This window comes from Protopterus annectens, chromosome 2.part0 (assembly GCF_019279795.1).
Source record: "Protopterus annectens isolate FY-2018-M chromosome 2.part0, PAN1.0, whole genome shotgun sequence".
In the NCBI taxonomy this organism is placed as follows: Eukaryota; Metazoa; Chordata; order Ceratodontiformes; family Protopteridae; genus Protopterus; species Protopterus annectens.
Window position 1 is genome coordinate 1,580,770,230 of NC_056728.1, and position 21,644 is coordinate 1,580,791,873.

The window sequence follows — 21,644 nt, forward strand, 5'->3', positions numbered from 1 at the left end:
AATCTGACTATGCTAATATCTCAATCACCTGCCATGTATCACTGTAGCTCTTCCAAATCCCACAGTCCTTACTCCCACTTCATTCTGTGTAGCCATTGCCACTCCCTGTCAGCTGTGCAAATAATGATGCCCACGTCCAGCACACACCTCTGTGTTATATGGGTTTGTTAATGGCTGATACACCGCGTGACCACTCTGTCCAGTGTACTACATCACCTGGGTGTTGTAATGCATGCATCAGTTTTAATTTTGTTGCCTCTGTTTTGACACATAGTTGTAGACCAGACTCAACCCTTTTGCCAGTGCTGCAGCATATTATGCCTGCCTGAGCCTCACATGAGGTTTCTCTGACAACTTTGCATCAAGCACCTCCTTTACTGATTGCTCCAGTCTGTCTAACCCACTGATGGCAATCCTGTGCTCTAACTCTCTGTGTACCCCCATGTTGTGGTGTTGCACAAATGGCAACTGTCTTGATGTAGGTCTCCAGAACATACTGCATCACTCCAAATACATGATTAATGATGTTTCAGGTCTGTAACAGTGCCGTGCTATATGACGACTCAGCTATGCTCTGTGGGTTATGTATCAGTGGCATAAGTCATGGCTCAGTGGCATATCTGTTATCACCAGTGCAATTTCTGTGTAGGAAATCATCATGCACATACCATTAACATGAGCTGGAAGTGTGCCAGATATGAGAATCATTGAAACTACCAGGATTGAACCCAGACACATTGTATATAATACCCTGTGCATTGCACTCCATCTAGCAGTTGATGGAGTGAAAAATATTCTGCTTGACCTAGTGGTAGTCATGCAGACAAGGCAGGGCCTTGATGGCAATGTGGGTGACATCAGTGGCCCTTAGAACCTTAGATAAATGGGCTAATTCATGTATTACCTGCATTGTGGTGCTTTAAACTTCTGTAGTCCATGGTAATCATATATGATCCTCCACATGGAATAGCATAGCAACAAGGAAATGGGGTAGTATTCATGAGGCAGGTGCCTGTGAAACACCCACCCTCTTCCCTGATGGTATCTGGAGATCCCCATAGGAAGGATGGTTATATTCTATGCAATTCATAATTCAGTTTGAAAATGGGACATAACTACAAGAACTAAATGATGCCTTTGTCCATAAGATAGCATTTGACAACATTTCTGTCATGGAAGTCATGATAGCTTAGGCAGTGGCTGATTAACTGCATTCTGGGGCTGGGCGATTTTCAAATCATGAGCTCCCCCCAACTTTTTTTTTTTTGAGGGAGAACACAGCAATGCATATGTTCTTATAGATTCACCTTCCTGATTGCTTTAAATGTATACTTACCTAACACATTTTTTATATTATTTTTCTTTTATAAAGCAAAATGCAAGTGTTTGTTTGAAATATGAGTAGTCTTGAATATTTTTCCAGCCAAAATTTTTATTATATTTTACATTTAATGTATACTGATCACAGCTAACCTTTTGCAGTGCAGATATGGCCCAGATACCTGGATAACCAGGCAAAGCAAAATTTACTAACTAATAATACAAAAAAAAATCCATTTCACCACATTTAACCATATAACACCTCTCAAACGTATGTCCTTAAAATGCACCATGGTCCACACCCATCAATTACAGTCCCTTAGCTATGTACAAATCAAATGTCTAATTGTGATAAAAAAAAAAACAGTATTCCAACTTGCTTTGCATAAATGAACACTAATCCTGCAAAACCAGACTAATGATCATTTGGCTTGATCATGACAGCAATACCTGTCAATCTCATCCAGAAGAAGGCCCCATACCCAGCATTCATAGCCCAATTGTTGATCATGTACGTTTTGGGTGTCCAATTATGGCAAACAAATGAATAAATCATAAATATTGACACAGCAATGCATTTCAAGTTTGTTTTGCATAAAGAATAGTCAGAGAGTGAAATATTTTACCTTTTATCACACAAATGCAATCTAGTTCTGGAAAGCCAGACTGTTTCACCTGAGTAAATGTTCACTTACTAACAGCCCTCCTCCCACCCAGCAGTTATAATTGCATTTCTGTTTACACATAGTGTGACTGCAAAAAATAATACCTCTCTCTCAATCCCTTAATGCAAGTATCGTGGACAAAGCCAAATAATATCAGGTGGAGAAGGAGGCCCAAAAAAGGATAGATTTTAAATATTTCTCTTAAACACTTACAAAGTTGCTACACTGATTGATATATATATATATATATATATATATATATATATATATATATATATATATAGATATGTGCTTATATGTGTTTATATATATATATATATATATATATATATATATATATATATATATATATATATACATACACACACACACACACACACACACACACACACACATATACACACACGTACATTTATATATATATATATATATATATATATATATATATATATATATGCGTTCAGATGTGGGTTTTGAAGGATATGAAATCTGAAACTCACATGTATGTTTTTATTTACTGACTTCAATCCTCAATGATATGACAAAAAACACTAATTGTATAAAGAACAGACTAAAAATGTGAGGCAAAAATTTGGACATGATGTGAAATTATAGACAGTCGAGAAGAGCATCACATTTTCATTTGCAGGCAATGTAATCAAATGTATAAATGCTGCACCTTAGGAGTAAGGGGTAATACCTTCTTGCAGTGATTCCTCCAATCAAATTTTTAATTAAGTATTCATAATCTATGGTGAGCTCTGTGACAAACAGGGATGAAGTCTTAATAACACTTCAAATGAGCCCAGTTTGATTCATGTCCCAGGCACTGGAACAACTGGCTGCAAAGTATGGGATTGAAGCAACCAGTGCTCAACAGTGATCCCGGGTGTAGACAGGTGGTGTTCACTGCCATGGCCCAGTGAGGTGCCTTACCTAACAGAAATCATTACACAGGACCTTGAGCAAGGATCAGGCATGCAGTGCTTGACAAGCAGCATGTATTACAGTAGTAACCACAATCTGCACATACATGTAAGCAGATGCATAGTTCAAACGGTCAGCACTGCAAAGATCAAGACAGCCACTGAAGGGTCTAGAGGGAGGGCTGATGTCAGAAAAACCCTGATGGTTCACTGAATGATGGTCCGCATGGCCCACAGGAAACAGACTGGCCAGCTGCATCATGGACATTAGCAGGCAATGAAAAAATACATTAAAAACCTATGAACTATGATCTGGTCAAATATTCATTGATCACATTGTTTGCTCCCTGAATTCCATGTAAGCAAAAGTGCAAAGGATGACTGTAACGTTAGCATCTTGTAGCAAAAGAAATTTATTTTCCACTGCATGCAGTTACAGCTGTATATTATAAGGTCCCATAATTAAACAATAAACAAGTTTTGCAAATCACAATAAAACAAACAATTACATGAACAACTGGAAAAGGTGTAAGAGAAAGGTTAATGTGTACTTCTTTATCATTACCAGATCCCTCCTCTTTGGCTCAGACAGTAAATAGTCTTATGTCAGTTATTTTGCTCACAAAATAAAAATAGGCTAACCAAATGACAGTGTAAAGGACTGTTAATCAAATGATTGCTATATTTGTTTATGGATTAACCTTATTTCCAGCAAACAGGAATCACCGACTGAGCTATCTGGCTTCCTTTTCATGTCATTTTTTATTGTATGAAATATACAAAGATGACTTATCCACATACTCTTTTCTATAGCTAGCAAAATGCTGTTGTACATGAGACGGTCAAAATAAACTTAAGAGGTCTTAAAATGTATTATCTCAGACTCTTCCAAGTGTAAATGAGCATTTTGCTCCCAACTACAAACAAGCACAACAAAAAGAACGGAAGTTCTGTAAATCTGTGCATTTTGTTTCCTGTAAGGAAAATGGTCAATCTTTTGAACATCATATGCTCAAAGAAATGTAAAAAAAAAAAAAAGATTGGCAGCAACCATAGTCTAAAGCCAAGGTACAATGAAACTAAAGCTGTTCTAAGGAAAAGCTAATCAGAAATTTCCCTAGCAGGAATAAAGTGACTGCACAACAGTAGACAAAACAGAAATTTGGAGTGATTTCACTGTTTTAAAACTGTCACACTTTTCTCCCAAATATCCACACACTACTTCCAGAAGTTCAGCATAAAAAGCAGCTGATACTACATATCCGTATAGTTTTCATATGTGCATTGGTTTGTCAGTCAGGTTATACATGGAAATTAAACAGAGAAATTCTGGGCTCACTTTGCTCAAATATTATTATCAAAATGTAAATGTAATTTAATTTGCTACCAATAGCCAAAAACATATTAGCCACATGGAGGACATTGCATGAGTCACAGCCTTGTTTCTTGACCTTCCATTATGGTGGAATAGTGACACTGCAACAGTAAATTAATGCAGCCATCTTCTAACTGACCATATATCTGACTGAACATTTAGATTAAAAAAAAAAAAACTTACCATGAAGCTCTTCTGTCTGACCAGTGATCACCATTATCCATTATAAAATATGTGGGCATTCTTACCTAGTGTTTCTGCATGTGCACTTGCACTGCACAGGTGGATGACACTGTTAGAATACTTTATGTATTTATTTGTTTGTTTTTGTTAAGAAAATTATTCTTTATTTAAAATAAATGAATGTATAAATTGTACATTGTGGCTGTATCTGTATAGCTACAACATTTTGACCATTGCCATCACTGTCCCAAGACTCGACAACAGTCAGAAAACCACGTGTGTGTGTGTGTGTGTGTGTGTGTGTGTGTGTGTGTGTGTGTGTGTGTGTGTGTGTGTGTGTGTGTGTCTGTGTATATATGTAGAGCTACCATGTGTCATTTATTTATTAATTTATTTTAAATAAATATTTCTTTACCTACAACAAATAGATAACACACCCAAAATGTATCACCCACCTAGGCCATGCAAGTGTGGATGTGCAAATGCTAGGCATCACAAAGTATTCATATGAAGAGACTGGCAGGGGAATCAAGTGGGATATACTTTTTTGAGGGAAGGCAATCATGAAGGGAGTTGGACAGATTATGTTTTATTCCACAGGACAAATTCAAGACAATGTTGCAAAGACTGAAATCCTTGAATGCTATATTTCTGATTATGCATCAGTGTTTCTAAGTCTCCAACTGAAAAATACTAAGAAGAAAATAGGGATGTGGAGATGGGCATGGTATAAGTGGACGCTACCAAAATAACAGGAATTATTGATACAGAAATATGCATGGTCATTTCTGATAACTTGTTGGGTAAGGAAGACCTGCATATTTTATGGTGGGAAGTGGAGAAACCATACGAAGAACTTGCCTTATGTCAATAGAAGGCTTTAATAAGTGAGTACTGGCTAGACAAGTGAAGGAAAAGGAAAGAAACATAAAATGGATACAGGAACAAATTGCAGAATGTAACACTCATATTTTGCCCCTACTACTAGAGCTACATGGTATTAAAGGGGTGCTGGACTAAATTACAATTTCACAAACAGAAACTGATTGTATTAACAGGAATTACTTTTGCAGGTGGTTTTTGCTGCAAGTGGAGAGAAGCATGAAGCACATAGCTTAGGAACAAAGATACGGTGGTATTATAGATTCATTAGTGATTACTAGGCCAGTGACCCATGTGTGTCTTTTCAAGCCTAGCCATGCTTCCCAAATGCACCTGGCAAGTTTGATACCCCACAGTCATTTTATGGGGTAAATGCAGGCTTGGGCATGGGTTGTCAAGCATTTACAGGGTGCATCTGTCTAACAGAGACATAGGTGTCAGAGCAGGGGTAAATTTACTAATCTCCATCCACTGATCTGTGTTACCCTTGAATTGGGTTTGGGAAGAACACTGCTTCACATGGATGTGAAACCTGTTTCAGAGAAGAGGTAGTCTCTAAGACACGTACCTGTCCATCCAACATGTCCTATTTATATTGTAAGCAAGGTTTAGGTCACTAAATCTGGTAATTCTGATGCTATTTATTTTGTGTATGTGCAACAGGTCCATCAGAGTGGTTTTAGAAGATGTTTTGAAGGCCAGACATAGATTGCCTCTCATCAGTGTAGATAGGGTTTGTGGTGGTCCATGCAGGAAATGTTCTTTCCACATTGTATTCTTTTTGTGAGGATAAGACATGATATATGGATAAGACAGAGGATGAGGAAGGAATATCAGTGGATTCAACATACAATAAAAGGGGCAACATGCAAAGGCAGAGATGAGCCCTTGATTCTGTCAACATTTGAGAAGGAATAAAGTTTGAGGAGGGATAAATAAATATTGACCACCCTCATGATGAAAAAGGAAATTAAAATAACTATTCAGAATTTAAAGAAAGATGAACCCCTTGGTCCAGAAGGTTTCACTGCTGAATTCTATCAATGGAGGAAGCAAACATTATAATTACAGTGACAGCAATATCAATATATTAGAGAACAGGGGTTAATATAGGATGATATGAACAATGATATGCTGTCCCATTCTTGGTATACTTATACCCAAGAAAAAAGGCACAAAACAAAGCTATCTGAATATAGACCAGTCCTGATATTATCTCTGGATGCAAATATATCAGCAAAGGTCCTGGTTGGAAGAATGGATGAGATTTTACCCAAAACTATTAGGATGGGGCAGAGTGGGTATAATTGGTTGAAACTGGAAGGCTTTCTTAATAATTACCAGATCAGGTGTCAGCATGCAAGGGTAGCATTATCTGAGCTCAAGAAGGCATTTATACAGTGTACTGGCAGATTGTATTTGAAATTTTTGGGAAGATAGAGATGGTTGTGAAATTCTTACACAGGATTCAATGCTATACAAAACTCATGATTTGATGCATGAATAAATGAAGGGATATCAAGTAAAGCATAAATTCATAGAGGTACCAGACAAGGCTGTCTTATCTCACCAGGGTTACTTTTACTTGTTATTCAGGAAATAACAATATGGACTGATGATGCACTGTAGCCCTATCAGAATTCAGGAGTCAGGGTCTTGTTCCTGATGTATGAAAGCATACCTATAGCAGAAGACATACACAAAGTCCTTCTGGTAGTGTTAGAGGGGTTTGAGCAGTTCTGAAGGATTTCAGGGCTTGAGTTAAACATGAAAGTCAGTCCTGGCTAGAGATAGAGAAAGAAAAGGTGGAGGAGCAACTGGAAATATTCAATATGTAGACTACCTAACATATCCAGGCTTGGAAGTGGGATATACATATGAATTAAATATTCAATATGTAGACTACCTAACATATCCAGGCTTGGAAGTGGGATATACATATGAATTAACAGTGATCTGCAATTTAGATAATCTGAAAAAGAAAATTTAGAGGATGTTACATGCTAGAAAGAAGAGAATATTTAAAAATTACAGGAAAGATAAATGTAATCAAAGAAAATTTTATTTTATTGGTCTCACCTTTCTGTTAAGAGTACCAGCCTGGCCCCTGTACCCTGTCTGCTCTCGGTCTGCCAAATAACTCCTTGCTGCCCTTGGACATATTCCACTATTACTGGGGCTGATCTTTTATTCCAAGTAATACAAGGTTGGCATTTCTGTGCATCCATCAAGAAACAGCCATATATCACCCTCCCCCAGGGATGGGCATGCCTTTCCCCACCTCTCCATCAGTCACGCAAACCACTAATTGAACTTGGGTCACCTGTGTCATAGTCAGGGCTTTATCCATCTGTGCTACCAGAGTGACACATCAAAGTAATGTCTTTCACAGGATTTTACATGTTATTCAGCATAAACCTATGAGATATGATAATAAATAAGTTGCAACTATTGCTATAATATTATGAAGGAGAAATTATATAGGCACAGAATGACCACAAAAAGAATACTTATATTGTCAATGGAAGGAGGATGCCACTTAGTATATATTCATGCCTAAGGCATTGCTTTTAATATTGCTCAATGGATAAGAATGCATGAGGATGCAATGGCTAGGCAGAAGGGCAGGTTACCTTTCATTTTGAAAATGTCTGGGCAGGGCTGTGGGCTCAGCAGAATACAGGAATCAAGCAATTTGGAGATATGCCATGAGATATGCTTAGCTTGATATGAGTGTATATGGGACCATGAAAAAATCCAGGACAATATACTTCAGAAAGAACCGGTGGAATGGATGAGAGATGGAATTTTTTGGTTGGAAACAGATACGGGAATTAGATGAATGCTAATTGAATATGGAAGGATAGTGTTTGCAATTTCAGAAATTACAAGAATGATACTACCTTTCAGGTACAGATGTGGAGCATACATATTAAATATTTAAAATTAATTTGGAGGATTGAACATTATTATAAACTACTTCCAGTGGAAAAGAAGCCTACAAGCTGGGTGTAAGCTTATTACTGATAACCACAATCAATAAAATACAACTGTTAATGATTCCTTCTTTTCCTGATAAAACAAAAACTAACCTCAAGAACAAATAAGTCCAAAAAACTGCAGGCACAGTAAAAAAAAAAAAAAAAAAGTTTAACTTTTATTTACATCATAAATTGAATGCTTTTGTTTGCTTATATCATAAGACTTCGTCAGAAAACTGAACACAATATCCTATCAGGTTTTTAACTCTAGGAATTAGTCACGTTCCCAAAACAACCAATAAAAAAACCTTTCTGCTTTTAAAGTGACATGCTTAATAAATATATAGCAAATTCACTGCAATGTAAGCATATAGTCTCAGTGTTTATTTAAACACAAGCATAGCTCTCAGCCTTCCATCTCTAAAACGAGGAACACTAGCCCTCATAATGTGGAACAAATGGGCCAAATGTGGAACACATACTAATGGCTTACTAACAACTTCAACTAGGAAGGTCATAGGAAGGTTAAAATATGATGGTTTTACTTATAAAGAGGATCTTTTACTGAATTAATATGACTCATTTCTATTTACAATGGATTTCACTAACACTGAATGTGTGAGAGAGTCTTTCAATGTAGAACTTTGAGGAACTTCAAGGAGTGTGAACTTTTTAAGACCCCAAATGAGGTACTTTCCTCGTAATGAGGTACACTTGAGAGGTATGAACACAAGTCAATAAAACACTACATTGTATAAGATTTTAGTTTTAAAATATTGCCTATTGATAAAGTTTCATTAAGACCAGGTAGTTGCAGGCATTTAGTCTAAGTTGCCAAAGTAACTCTTCGTATTCAATAAGTTCATTCCACAGACTCCGCTGTGGGTTTTTGTTTATTCTTTCAACCGCAACAAATAAAAATTTGTGGTTAGGATATTTTTGCAAATGTTTGTACAATGAGATGTTGGCATTCATACATCGAATGTCATACTAGTGCTCATAAATCCCTTCTTTTAACCTTTTCTGTGTTTTACCAGAATATAAACATGTACATATCTCATATTTTGCCAGGTATGCTAACTCAAAGGAGACAGACAGGTACAATGAAAAGATGTTCTTACCTAGTGTTGGTTAATTTTTATCTCAGCACCTTTCAAAACGTGTTTACACTGAGATCAAGTTCCACAGCTGAAGATACCATTCTTGCTAAGGTCCGTGGAACTGTAAGAGTCACCTTCTACAATATTTTTTGTAGTCCTACTCCTTCTGTAAACCCCACAAAGTTTTTTCCCAAATCTTTCCAAATTTTTGCTGTGGGTTCCAAAAAAAGCTCAATTTTTGTTTAATATATCCCTAATTTTGTAGTGGTCTGTAGTAAATGTCAGAATGAAAGATTCAGAATAATTAACCCTTTTTCTTGTTCATTTGTTGGTAATCTCCAGGAAGAATCATTTCTATTACTTATGTAAATAAGAGGACTGTAAAAATGCTGGACTCTTTTAAGGTCACCTCATTACAAACATAATAAACCAAGGTTTTGGGGTATCCAAGTAAAAAAAGAAAGAAAGCTGCACCAAACTTACACAACCACCACATTTATTAGCAAAAAATAAAAAATAAAAATAAGATAACGTTAGCGCTTTCACGACTGCTGTTGCCGCTTCATCAGACAAACTGAACAACTCTCCAACCAGTTTATATCACATGCTAGCTATCAGCTGATAGGAATCAAATGTTCCAATTATACAATTAATCCCCTTGCTAAAACCATGTTTGGTATGATGTCAAACTCCCTGTAAAATAAATCATCCGGTGATGCAATTCTTGCCAAAGATACATATTGGCCTTTAAATATTCCTCTTTTCTGATGAAAGGCATGGCAATGGTGAAATGTAACAGGGAGTTTGAGTATGTAGGTTTTCTAAAAACATTTCTTGTTGTAGTCCTTCATTATTGTTATGTCTGAAAAGTTGATTTTTTTCCATGTTAGTTACGTATGTAAACCTTAAAAATGTAGTAGTCGAGTCGATGTAGTTCATAAATTCCATGATGCCCTCAATGGGCGATTTCCTGGCAATAAAAATATCATCCAAAAAGTGGGTGTATAGTACCCATGACAAGATACAAAAATGGTTAAAAATAAATTTCTTTTCCCACTGAAGTATAATAATATTGGTAAATGCCAGAGAACATGCTGCCCCCATAGCTACTCCTTTTGTTTGTAAATAATATTGTCCCTCAAAGAAAACATAGTTGTTCTTCTACAGTGTCTCCATCAGCAAAATTAAGAGGTTGGGGAAAGGAGGTAGGAATTTCTAGGTGAGTTAAGTTGGGCAGGTGAGAAAGCAATTGCAGACAGGTAAGGCAAACAAGACAAGAGACAGGGATGGTTAAAGACACATAATGTGGGTGAACACCATGGCTGTGGTGAGGTGTGAGGATATCGCAAATCCATGGACATCAAGCTGGGTGACAGTGAGAACTGAGTCATCACTCACTGGACTGTCATCACAGTCATCTCTCTGCACCAGTGGCTGTAGTGTCTGATATTTGCATCTCCAAGTTTAATTCAATACAATGATGGAGAGCAGTGTCTCCATCCAGTGTAGTTGTGCACCAACTGTGTGACGCACAATCCTCCTCAACATCCCTGGCAGTTAATGGTAAGGGATAAAACTCACCCCTTCTGCCACTACTCCTGGAGGGAACAACTGATCTATATCTGTGGGGCAGAACTACCTGAGGGGCCAGGTTGTGCAGGGGCAGCAGAGGGGGTGTTACCAAGTTGTACACCAGACATGCTATGCAGCGGTGCTGTAGCCAGAGCGGTGGGGGCAGGAGGATCCTGTGGGTCAGGCCTACCCCTCTGTGCTGTGGGAAAAACAAAAAATAAAAAAATTAAAAAAAAAACAAAGAGAGAGAGAAAAAAAGGTTGGGGTGAGAGAAAAAAGAGAACAATAGTAACTACATGTGTGACATGCAAAGCACTGATACAATTATTTGCCTCTGTTCTGTTACCTTTTATTTTAAGAGCACCAACTCTGAACAAATGCCTTATTTACTGTTAAGACTACCCAGCTCCTAACAGATTACAGATTGCAGAAATCAATCCTTGATGTGTGCATATATTGCACATATGCATGTTCCAGTTAATACTGATTACAGTTTACAGCAGGCCAGTGATGCCACACTGCTTTCGAGCTCTGACTTTACATTGCAATATTGATGAAAACATAACAATATTGTATATTTGGGAAGTGTGAATTTTGAACCCACAACCTCTGACTACTCTTTAATACTGAACTGTTGTTTTGGACTCCAGACTAATGTATGTATACTTTCCTGTTACAGCTGAGAGATAGATGTTCAATTTGATACAACTGTATAATAAACCAATAAAGGTGCCCTTACTTTTAATGCTAAAATAACAGTATTGTTTGGATGCATACATACCACATGCTTGTTACATCTGTGCCAATCTAGCAGCATGGGGTTGTGCATTCAGTTGTTAGTCTGTGATGGCTGCAGAAGAAACAGAACAGAATACGATTATGAATATCAATCCTGACTATATCCAGCTTTTATCTTACAAGTATTCTCTCTAAGTGATACTTATGCATCTGTAGGGTGCCCCAGTCCTACATTCTTCAATCTAATGGTCAAGGGTATCCTTCTTCCTCATACTGAGGTCTCTGTAGTGATTCTTACATTGTTCACAAGTGCTGGAGATACTGGTAGCACTGATCAGAGCCCAGGCCAGACTATTTCAAGCCTTGTAATCTGAGCCAAAAATGCCTGGGCCCATGTTCATTCACTAGGAGTACAACAAACACTTTGAACTCTTAGACACCCTATTTTTGAACATGAAATCTCAAAACCTATTCATGAACACCTGCCATGCCTACCACAGATCAATACCAATGTAGAATGATGATTTCCCACCAATTGTATTTATCCTGCTTACTGAGAGTGCGCACTTTTGGATTTGCAACATCTGAAAGTGTTACGCATCACTTACCATCTCACAAGCATGGTGGTTGAGAGTGCGCACTGCCAGGAAAGGTGTTTGTCTGATGGTCAGTAGTATTAAATAAATGCATCCAGTGTATGTTTGTAGCTGTCTGGGTCCTGTCTGCTACCTGGATGGTCCATTCATCCAGTTTGTGCACTGCTGCTCTATGTGGAAATGAGATGAGCATAGCCAAAGCCATTTGTGCTAATCAGTGCATAGCTCAAACAGTGGCTCAAAAAGAAAAAAAAAAACATTTAAAAATGGAGAAATAGTTGAAATGAGGAAAATTAATCTATCGCATACATAGTAGAAAATGTTAGTACACATGAGATATGACTACATAGTTTTGAATCCCAACTCTCCCTCCAATGGACCGTCAGAAAACAGGATGAGGACTTATCCATCTTTGCCACACAAACATCTTTACAGCAAAGGAATGAAATAATTTCTCACATAACCAAGTGCAACTGAATGTACACTGATATCAAGGCACAACGTTATTTAAAAATGTATTTTATTTAATATATTTGAATGTAGTGAGCTTAGTTATCTCACAACCTGTTATGATTATTCCTTGCAAATATACACCTTTGTCTTACCTTTCTGTGTTTCTTGGTCATTCATCGGTTATCTAACCAGTACTCATTGTAATGCAGAGTGTAAGCCAGTCTATATAGTTTACCTTAAAATGTTGAAGGATATTAACTGGGAATAGTATTATATGCAGTTCCCATCAAATGAAGGGCAGGTTGGACAGCACAAACAAGTGTAGACTGCTGCATTTGGGGGAAGCAAAGGTGGGTTCCTGTTATGGCACATGCAAGGGTACACTGTTCTTTTGAGCAGGGTGGACCTAGGCTGAGCTACTCTTATGGCACAAACAAGGATATGCTGCTCTTGTTGCACTCCTTGTTTTCCATCCTGCCTGTTTGATCTTGTCTTTGTTGTGAAGTCAGAAACTGAAATGTGTCTCATTACTTTCTATCTTCTCTCTGTTATAATTTCCCATTACAAATATATGGTGCTAAAGTGAGGGCATGCAGTGATCATCAGTACTTTGGGGAAGTATCAGTGCCTGAATCTTTGAGGCCTGAGGCCTACTACTTGCTAATGGACACATACAAGTCAAATAACTCTCTGTTGTCCCATGTTACATTAATTTGTGCACAAATCTCCCATCTTTTACTTGCTTAATGTACCAAGTGATGAAATACAAGGACATGCTATGATATTATTATAAAATACAGTACATGTTCAGGACTTATCTTGTAAATGCAGCAGTTACCACAGTGTTAGATCAGGGATGACTGTGATGCAAGCAGTACACAGTCAATACATGGGGAGGTAAAGGCTCTGGCTCTGAGTTGAGGCTAGCAGAGGTTGCAGAGTTCTTGTATTGTGTCCCTGTTCAACCTGTAACACTCTACAATGTCCATATTGAGTATGTTGTGATAAATTAAATGTGGCCTGAAAACTCTTCTGTATCTCAGCCTATGCCTATTGGCAGCAACAGCAGCAGCATTGCCTGCAGCCTGAAGCACATACAAATGGCGTTAAGCAGCAGCAGCTTCTGACATTCTGTCTGTGTAGACTTTCTGTGTCTGTACTCCATTACTTTTGAAATCCACAGGAAAAAACAGCAATGTTGCTTTATAACTTGTTGAATAGCTTCACTAGATTGGCTGATCAGCATGCAACTGAGCTGCTTATGCTGCATTTAGCATCTCTGAAACACACCCTAAGACAGATGGAATCTACTAATAATCTATTCCATTATAAAAAGGCAAACATGTAGCTAGCTAAACTGATGGTGAGGACACTTGCTACATATTTCCAGGACTTCACAAAAGCAAAATATTTCCAAAGATATCTTTACAGAGGAGTATTGAACACCAGGAGGTATGCTCCGATTTTGTTACCTCATAATGCATATGCTGGAATATATTAATTAATAATGTGAAGCAAAGGCTTTTACACTGTTTTCTGTATGCATTAGTTAGAAGTGTACTAATGGCATAGTCATGTTTTTTAAGCCATTTCTGAGGTACAAATGATTGACAACACATGAAAATAGAAAGCTGTGTGATACATATGTACAAAGGCTTCATGGACAGGTCCTTTGAAAGTAGGTTTAGCATTTCAAAGATGTTCTATTACCAATATGGTTCATGTGCCTGTTCTTTTGTGGGTGTTGGACCAAAGAAAGGTTAGGTATGTCATAAACTAGAATGGACTGTTCTTTTGTGGGGGGGGGACAGTTGAGTTACTGCTATGGCACATACAAGGATATGTTGCTCTTGCTACTCTCCTTGTTTGCATCGTTGTTAGTATTTCACATCTACAGACTGTTTTATGTTTTTCCAGTGGGTACTACTGACTGCCTACCTTTACTGTTTTGTCTGGAAATCATTACTATGTAGGTATGTGATACTTATTATCATTCTGTTGTCTTTTAGGACACAAAATGTTATTGAGGCAGACACCCGCTTCAGTAAAGTGGAGAATAATATCATTGTTGATGTGCTCCGTCATGATGGGGCCTTTCTACTGGGAAGAGGTCATCCCAATATGCAAGAAAGGCTACAAATATGGCAGCAGATTTTTGCCAACATCAATTCTGTGGGTGACCACAGCCAGACATTTGAGCAGGTTCACCACAGGTCCGCTGACATGATTACTTTTTCACAGAGGTGCACAGCTCCTATTGACTGAGACCGGAGGGTAACAGAGGGTGGGACTGCTACAGAAATACCACTCACCCCAATGAAGATTTTCAGGCAAATATCCTCTAACAGGACAACTCACAGCAGAGTGGAACACAGCATGTCATTGATGTGGGTACCTCTCCTTCTGAGTCCCAGGAGGAGCTTCCAGGTAGGCTTTGTTATATGAACCGGTTGAATATTGTTGTATAGTAAAACAATTGAAATAAAAGTTAATTCTGTAAAACAATTGAAATAAAAGTTATTTCTGTGTCACATGTATTTTTTTTGGGAGGGTGAATTGAAGATTGGTATAGTGACAAGCTCTGTTTGGAGTTGTCAGCCACATTGTCATTGGATGTACAGTTAATGCAGATATAGAGGAGTACATGTAGTACCCCCTATCTTATTGTTAAATGTGATGATGTTGCCCTTGCCTCTTGCTTAATTATTTCAGGACCATCAGGAATCCAGCAACATATGCCTCCTGCAGACGGTAAGCTAAATAAATTTCAGTACTGCAAATCAATTTAAAGAAATATCATAATGTGTCATTTTAGACCTGTTGTGTGTATTGCTGTACTGTCTGTAATACTGGCAGCACTGTTAGTTGTTTAGAATATATTGCACCATAGTAGTGCAGGTATTGATGTATGTCCGTGTTTCTCCCTTTTTATCACATGTGATCACAATAGTGGAAGTAAGGGTCCTTTAGTGCCTGATGCCAATGTTTCATCAGACACTAATGATGATGATGGTGAAACTGTAGCAGAGTTGGGGGGGTGCAGAGGTTGAATCTGCCACAGAGGATGACATGCAGCAACCCCCTTTATTTTCCCCGGACACAGCCAGCAGGCTTACACCTACCCAGTCCATTGAGCCCACAGATATTGGACAAGTGGAAGGTAAGGACATTGAGCAGAGGAGTGTGGCTAGTGTGGCTTAAATGCCTTTTGAGTTTGGCCATAGCCAATGTGTTGGTGAGGTGCCATGCATGAGGCTTGATAGCAGTGCTCAGAGGAGGCCTGCTGTCCCTCCTCCACCTGGTGCAGGTGTCTCTTCCTGTGTAATTCAGCATATGTTTAGGACCATCATGGACACACAGGCATGTTCAGAAAGGTGCTCCAGACAAATGCTCATGGTTGTGGATGTGGCATAGGCTGACATGCGTGACTGCCTCGACTGTGTCACCTATTCTCTGGATCAGATGAATGACACATTAAAATGAGGGGTGTCTGTGATGGACTGAGGGGTATCTGTCATGGAACGAGTAGTGTCTGTGATAAAGCATCTGCTGGGAGGGGAATAATGTCCTCGTGGGTGCAGATCAGCCACAACATCTGCTGATAACCAACGTGGCCACACCCAGTAGTAGTAACAGTGCTTCCGCTGGTCAATTAGTGAGTGCATTGTCCACATCCAGAAGTGGCAGGCCATGGGGTCATGGTCCTGGGCATTCCCATGAATAGACCACATCCAGTAGACATCATTCACATTAAGGTAGCAGCACTGCATCTGACCTTGGGTGTGGAGGTGCCACTGTAACTTCTAGCAGAGCCAGTTATCATGGTCAGGGACTACACAATGAACTGCCACCTCTACCATGCATGGCTCACACTTCTCTGACATACCAAGACATAGAGCTAGAGCTGAGCTTGGCTGTGTTCATGCAGACTCTCACACACCACTTTCAGATGGAAGACCCCTACAGACACACACAACAGTTACATGGTTCAGCCTGCCTGCTTCCCCTTCTTATTCACATACACTCACTGATCTTTTGTATCAGCCTAGGCATCTTACTTTCCCCACATACACACACACAAACACAAAGCACCCTGTGCAAGTGATGATAACTGTGCCATAACCTTGTTTTCTCTCTTTTAGATTCAGGGATACAAAAGCATTGTGCCTGATGTACAGGATGCATAACTACATTAGTGCCTAGTATATCTGCATTTGTCTTGTTGAACTGATAATTGTACCAGTCACTTATATTTGCCTTGCCAAGTTATACAGTGGATAGTATCATCATGCCAGTACTTTCTAGTGTATTTTCTTGTAAGGGTTCTGAAGTCAGGAACTGCAATGTGTCTCATTACTTTCTAACTTTTCTCTTTAATATTTTCCAGTACATACATATGGTGCACATCATAAGACACTCCATCATATTCAGATCTCAGAATTGTATGAAAGCACTGTAGTCAAACTCATCAGAACAGGAATACAGCATAATGGTCTCTTTTGCATGAACTTCACTAGACATATTCAACAACTGGACAGACCATAGGGCTTTCTCATCAAGATAACACAGAGTCTACTAACCATGACATAATGTATGTGGAAACATTAAAAGACATGTTACTGTCACCTGTGTGGTATCACATTAAATTATAACTGTTATTCTAAGCCTCTTAGTTTTGGTTTAAGCCCTTGGGCTTCAGGCCAGTTGTCTGACATTAAAAGGGTTTGTAGTCTACACTCTTGTGGGAGGAGATTGTAGCCTCTGCTCTTCTGATCTGGGAATTGCTGGTTGAAAGCTTATTGTGCCTGTTTTGTGTATTTGTCCTCATTTAAGCAATTAGGCTCCAAACCAGTTATTTTACATTAGTAAGGTTTGTGGTCTAGACTCTTGTGACAGGATAGGATAGCCTACACCCTTCTAAGCTGGGAATTGCTGGTTGAAGGCTTACTGTAGGCTCCAAACCAGTTATTTTACATTAGTAAGGTTTGTGGTCTAGACTCTTGTGACAGGATAGGATAGCCTATACACTTCTAAGCTGGGAGTTGCTGGTTGAAGGCTTACTGTATCTGTTATTCTGAAAGTGTCTTAGTTCTGGTTTAAGCACTTGGGTTTCAGACCACATATTTCACACTAGGAAGGTTTGTGGTATACACTCTTTTGGGAGTATTCTACTGAACTGCTGCTTTATTTAAACTTTTTTTTTCTTTTGTGATTGCAATTTTCTACACTTTGAATTTCTAGTACCTCTGTATTTTATAGCATCAGCTAGATTCAGGCTTGCTGAATCTGGACTGTTTGGTAACATTTGAGCACTAAAACTAGCCATCTTACATTAAGAAGACCCCCCTGTACCCTTATGGTAGAAGCGTGCAGCCAAGGCCCCATCTGAGTTGGGGCTTGCTAGAATACGACTAATTCTTGGCCTTTACCTTTGCTTACTTTTTTAAAATTGTTTAACTTCACTTTTATTTCATATTTGGGTTAGTTTGCACTCAGTTTACTGGAGCTGCTCAGAGATTGCACTGCTGCCCTGTGAGCAACCCAGTTGTACATTGTGAAGCATTGACACAGCTTTCTACCCCTAGCCCTCCATAGAATAGCTGCCTTTTGTTAGTCCTACAGCAAAACCTGGTCCATCTAGCCCACTCCCCACCAGTTACTACAGTATATTCTTGCCATAATGGATGGATAGTTTCTCACCATTTCTCTAGCCAGCCTGGTTGACATGGGCATCCTGAGGCAATGTACCAAATGCCTCATGTATACTGACAACCAGTTACTTCTAAAACAACCAAATAGAACATATGAGAGCTGTATTTATACTATGAATTTGGAATCAATGCTCTCACATAACAACAAACCAGATATAAAACAGGTTGTCAGCACACACAGAAGTCACCTTTTACACATAACAAGCTCACAACACATAAACCCGTATATGTGGAGGTACTTGCTAGAAGCCTATCCAATGATCAGAGACCTCCCAAGCACAAACCTACTTTACACACTGCAGACCCAACAGAACCACTACACGTAATAATACACACAACAGTGTCTCAGCCAATAAGCCCCTAAGGCAAAACACCTCAAAACCAAATATGTTGGTCATAGGTGACTCCATAGTGAGACACATAGATGTCCCCCTCACCAGGCTGGAGAAGGAGGTCATGGTCAGCTGCCTGTCAGGTGCCAGGATTCATCAGATTGTGCACACACTCAAGTCTCTCAACAAGTCCTGTCCATGTTGAAGTGAATGACTTGAGGCATACCTCACTAAACTATGTAAAGAGAGACATGACTAAGCTCTCAGATTATGTGTCCCAGGTAGGTATGTTCCTAGCCCTAAGTAGCATTCCACCTTTACTCAGAATGATGCCTCAGTCTAACCAAAAATGTTTGGCTTCAACAGTTGGCTTAGCTTCTGGTGTCAATCCAGGGGGATCCAGTATCTGTCAGCCTGGGAAAATATGGTCAACAGACCATGCTGCTTTGCCAGAGATGGTCTTCACCTGGCACCTCATGGCTTTTGGTTACTGCCAAAGGTACTTGCCTCCCCCTTTTTTTAGGCAATGTCAGAACAACTAAATTCCCTATGTAAAAAATGCACTAGAGACAAACTCAAGGTTATGCTGCTTAATGCAAGGGGTCTAAATCAGAAACTATACTCACTGGAAGCACTCCTAACCTTGGAAGATACTCATGTCTGTGCAATCACAGAGACATGGTTCAAGACTGTACAGAGTCCCCGACCATGCCAGGCTACAATGCCTTTCACACGTTCAGACCACCAAACAAGCAAAAAAGAACAAAAGGCAGAGGTGTATACATCTTTATTAAAGACAAATACACCTCAAGACTAATCAAACAGTACAACTCCCTAGAGCTACTCCAAATCCAACTAACTATAGGTAAAACTCCCTTCCAAATCATTGTTAGCTATAGGTCCCCCACCATGAACCACAAGAACTACTCTGCCTGCTTGGACCTACTTGAGTCACTCACTATACAGCCAAACACCTTGGTCATGTGTGATTTCAACTATCCTTCCATCAATTGGGAGTCATATATGAGCACAAACATGCTCGCCCTAAGGTTCCTGGACTTTGTTAATACAAATGCTCTGGAACAGATAGTCTGCACCCCCACAAGGGCTCAAATGTCCTAGACTTAGTATTCACCAATATAGGGGGTCTCTGTACTACCCCCTGTGTGTTGCCCTCCTTAGTAAGGTCTGATCAGTCTCATCCAAATTAACAATCATACCTAAACCTCCAAAAGCAGAAAGAATGAACAATTTCTCCAAAGCAAACTACAGCCTCCTAAACGATGCCATAAATAGTTGCAAACCCGTGCTACCACTGTCAACAATGACTGCTATAGAGAGATGTACACAAATCCCCTGTATAAACACCTATGCAAATGTATAGACTCGGCTGTACCTCAACGGATCAAAACAAGGTCCTCACAAAAAAACAAGCCACCCTGCTGGGCATCAAGCATAAATAGGTTATCCAACAAGTGGAAGAAACTAATGTCTAAGAACAAGAGTGAACTAACTCAGCAGAGGAAGGACACCCTCCACAGCTTGAACAAGCAAATTAGATAATCTTGTAAAGCCTTCTAAAGCCAGTTATGAAGCTAAACTATGATCTCTAACTAAAGATAATTAGGAAACATTATTTAGCTACATCAGAAATCTAAAAGAAAAGGCCCAGCTTTGGGCTAAACAAGTAGTGGATGATACCACTCATACTGACCCTGAGGACATCACCAACCTGCTAGTAAACAGATTTGGTACAAACCTCACCCCCCTGTCCTCACCAGACATACCCCAAAGTATATCTCTCACCAGTCCTCTACCTAGTATCTCCAAAGAGCAGGTCATAACCTCACTCTCCATGGCCATAAACACAGCCTCTATGGGCCTGGATAACATCCCAAGCTGCCTACTAAATGGTCTAAAATAGGACCTACCGGTACCACTTGGCACTCTCTTTAACCACAATCTAAGTGGAAAATAGCAATCATAATTCCCTTGCACAAAAGGTGTCATAGGATCATAATAAGAGGTTACTAGGGTATTGACCCGAAGGTCATTTCAAGCCTAGCCATTTCATCCCAATGTAATACCATAGATACTCTTGCCAATACCCAGAACTGCATTTATTAATGACTGTCCATGTCTAGGAGGGTTGTGGGCACTATCCTCAGTAAGAATTTACAGTGCCCCATCCACTCATCCAGGTTCCTTTTCAACAATGTCAGAGAGGTGTTCTGCTTCACATGAATTGGCAGCCTATTCCAAAGATGCGGCAGTTGGTGGGAGACAAATCTCTCTCCAGCACATTCTATTTATGTCACAGGCCATATTTAGGTCCCTCAAATGGGTAGCTCTATCCTGTTTGATTCACGAATGTGCAGCAGATTCATTAGGTTTGGGTCAGAGATTGCATTTGTAAGCCAGGCATAAGTCTCCCCTAAGAAGTCTATATGATACTGAGTATTGTGATAGGGACTTTAGTTGGTTTGTGTAAGACACGTGCTGGAGTCCCTTGATGTTCTTAGCTAGAAATTTCTGAGGTGTCTCCAATTGCTGCAGGTGCTTTGTACGGTACATACCAAAAGAGGCATTAAGCTCAAGTATGGGCCTGATTAGTGATGAGTATAGAGGGGTTATAATTTCCATTGCTCTAGAGGTTATGCCTTTGCTAATCAAGTGTCCTATGTAGAAAGTCTTCCTTGCTACAGTAGACACTTGGTGTTCACAGTTAAGGTCACAGTCTATGTGTGATTCCAGATCTCTTACCACTTTGTAGGTATATAGGGTATTGTTAATTTGATGCCATAAAGGGA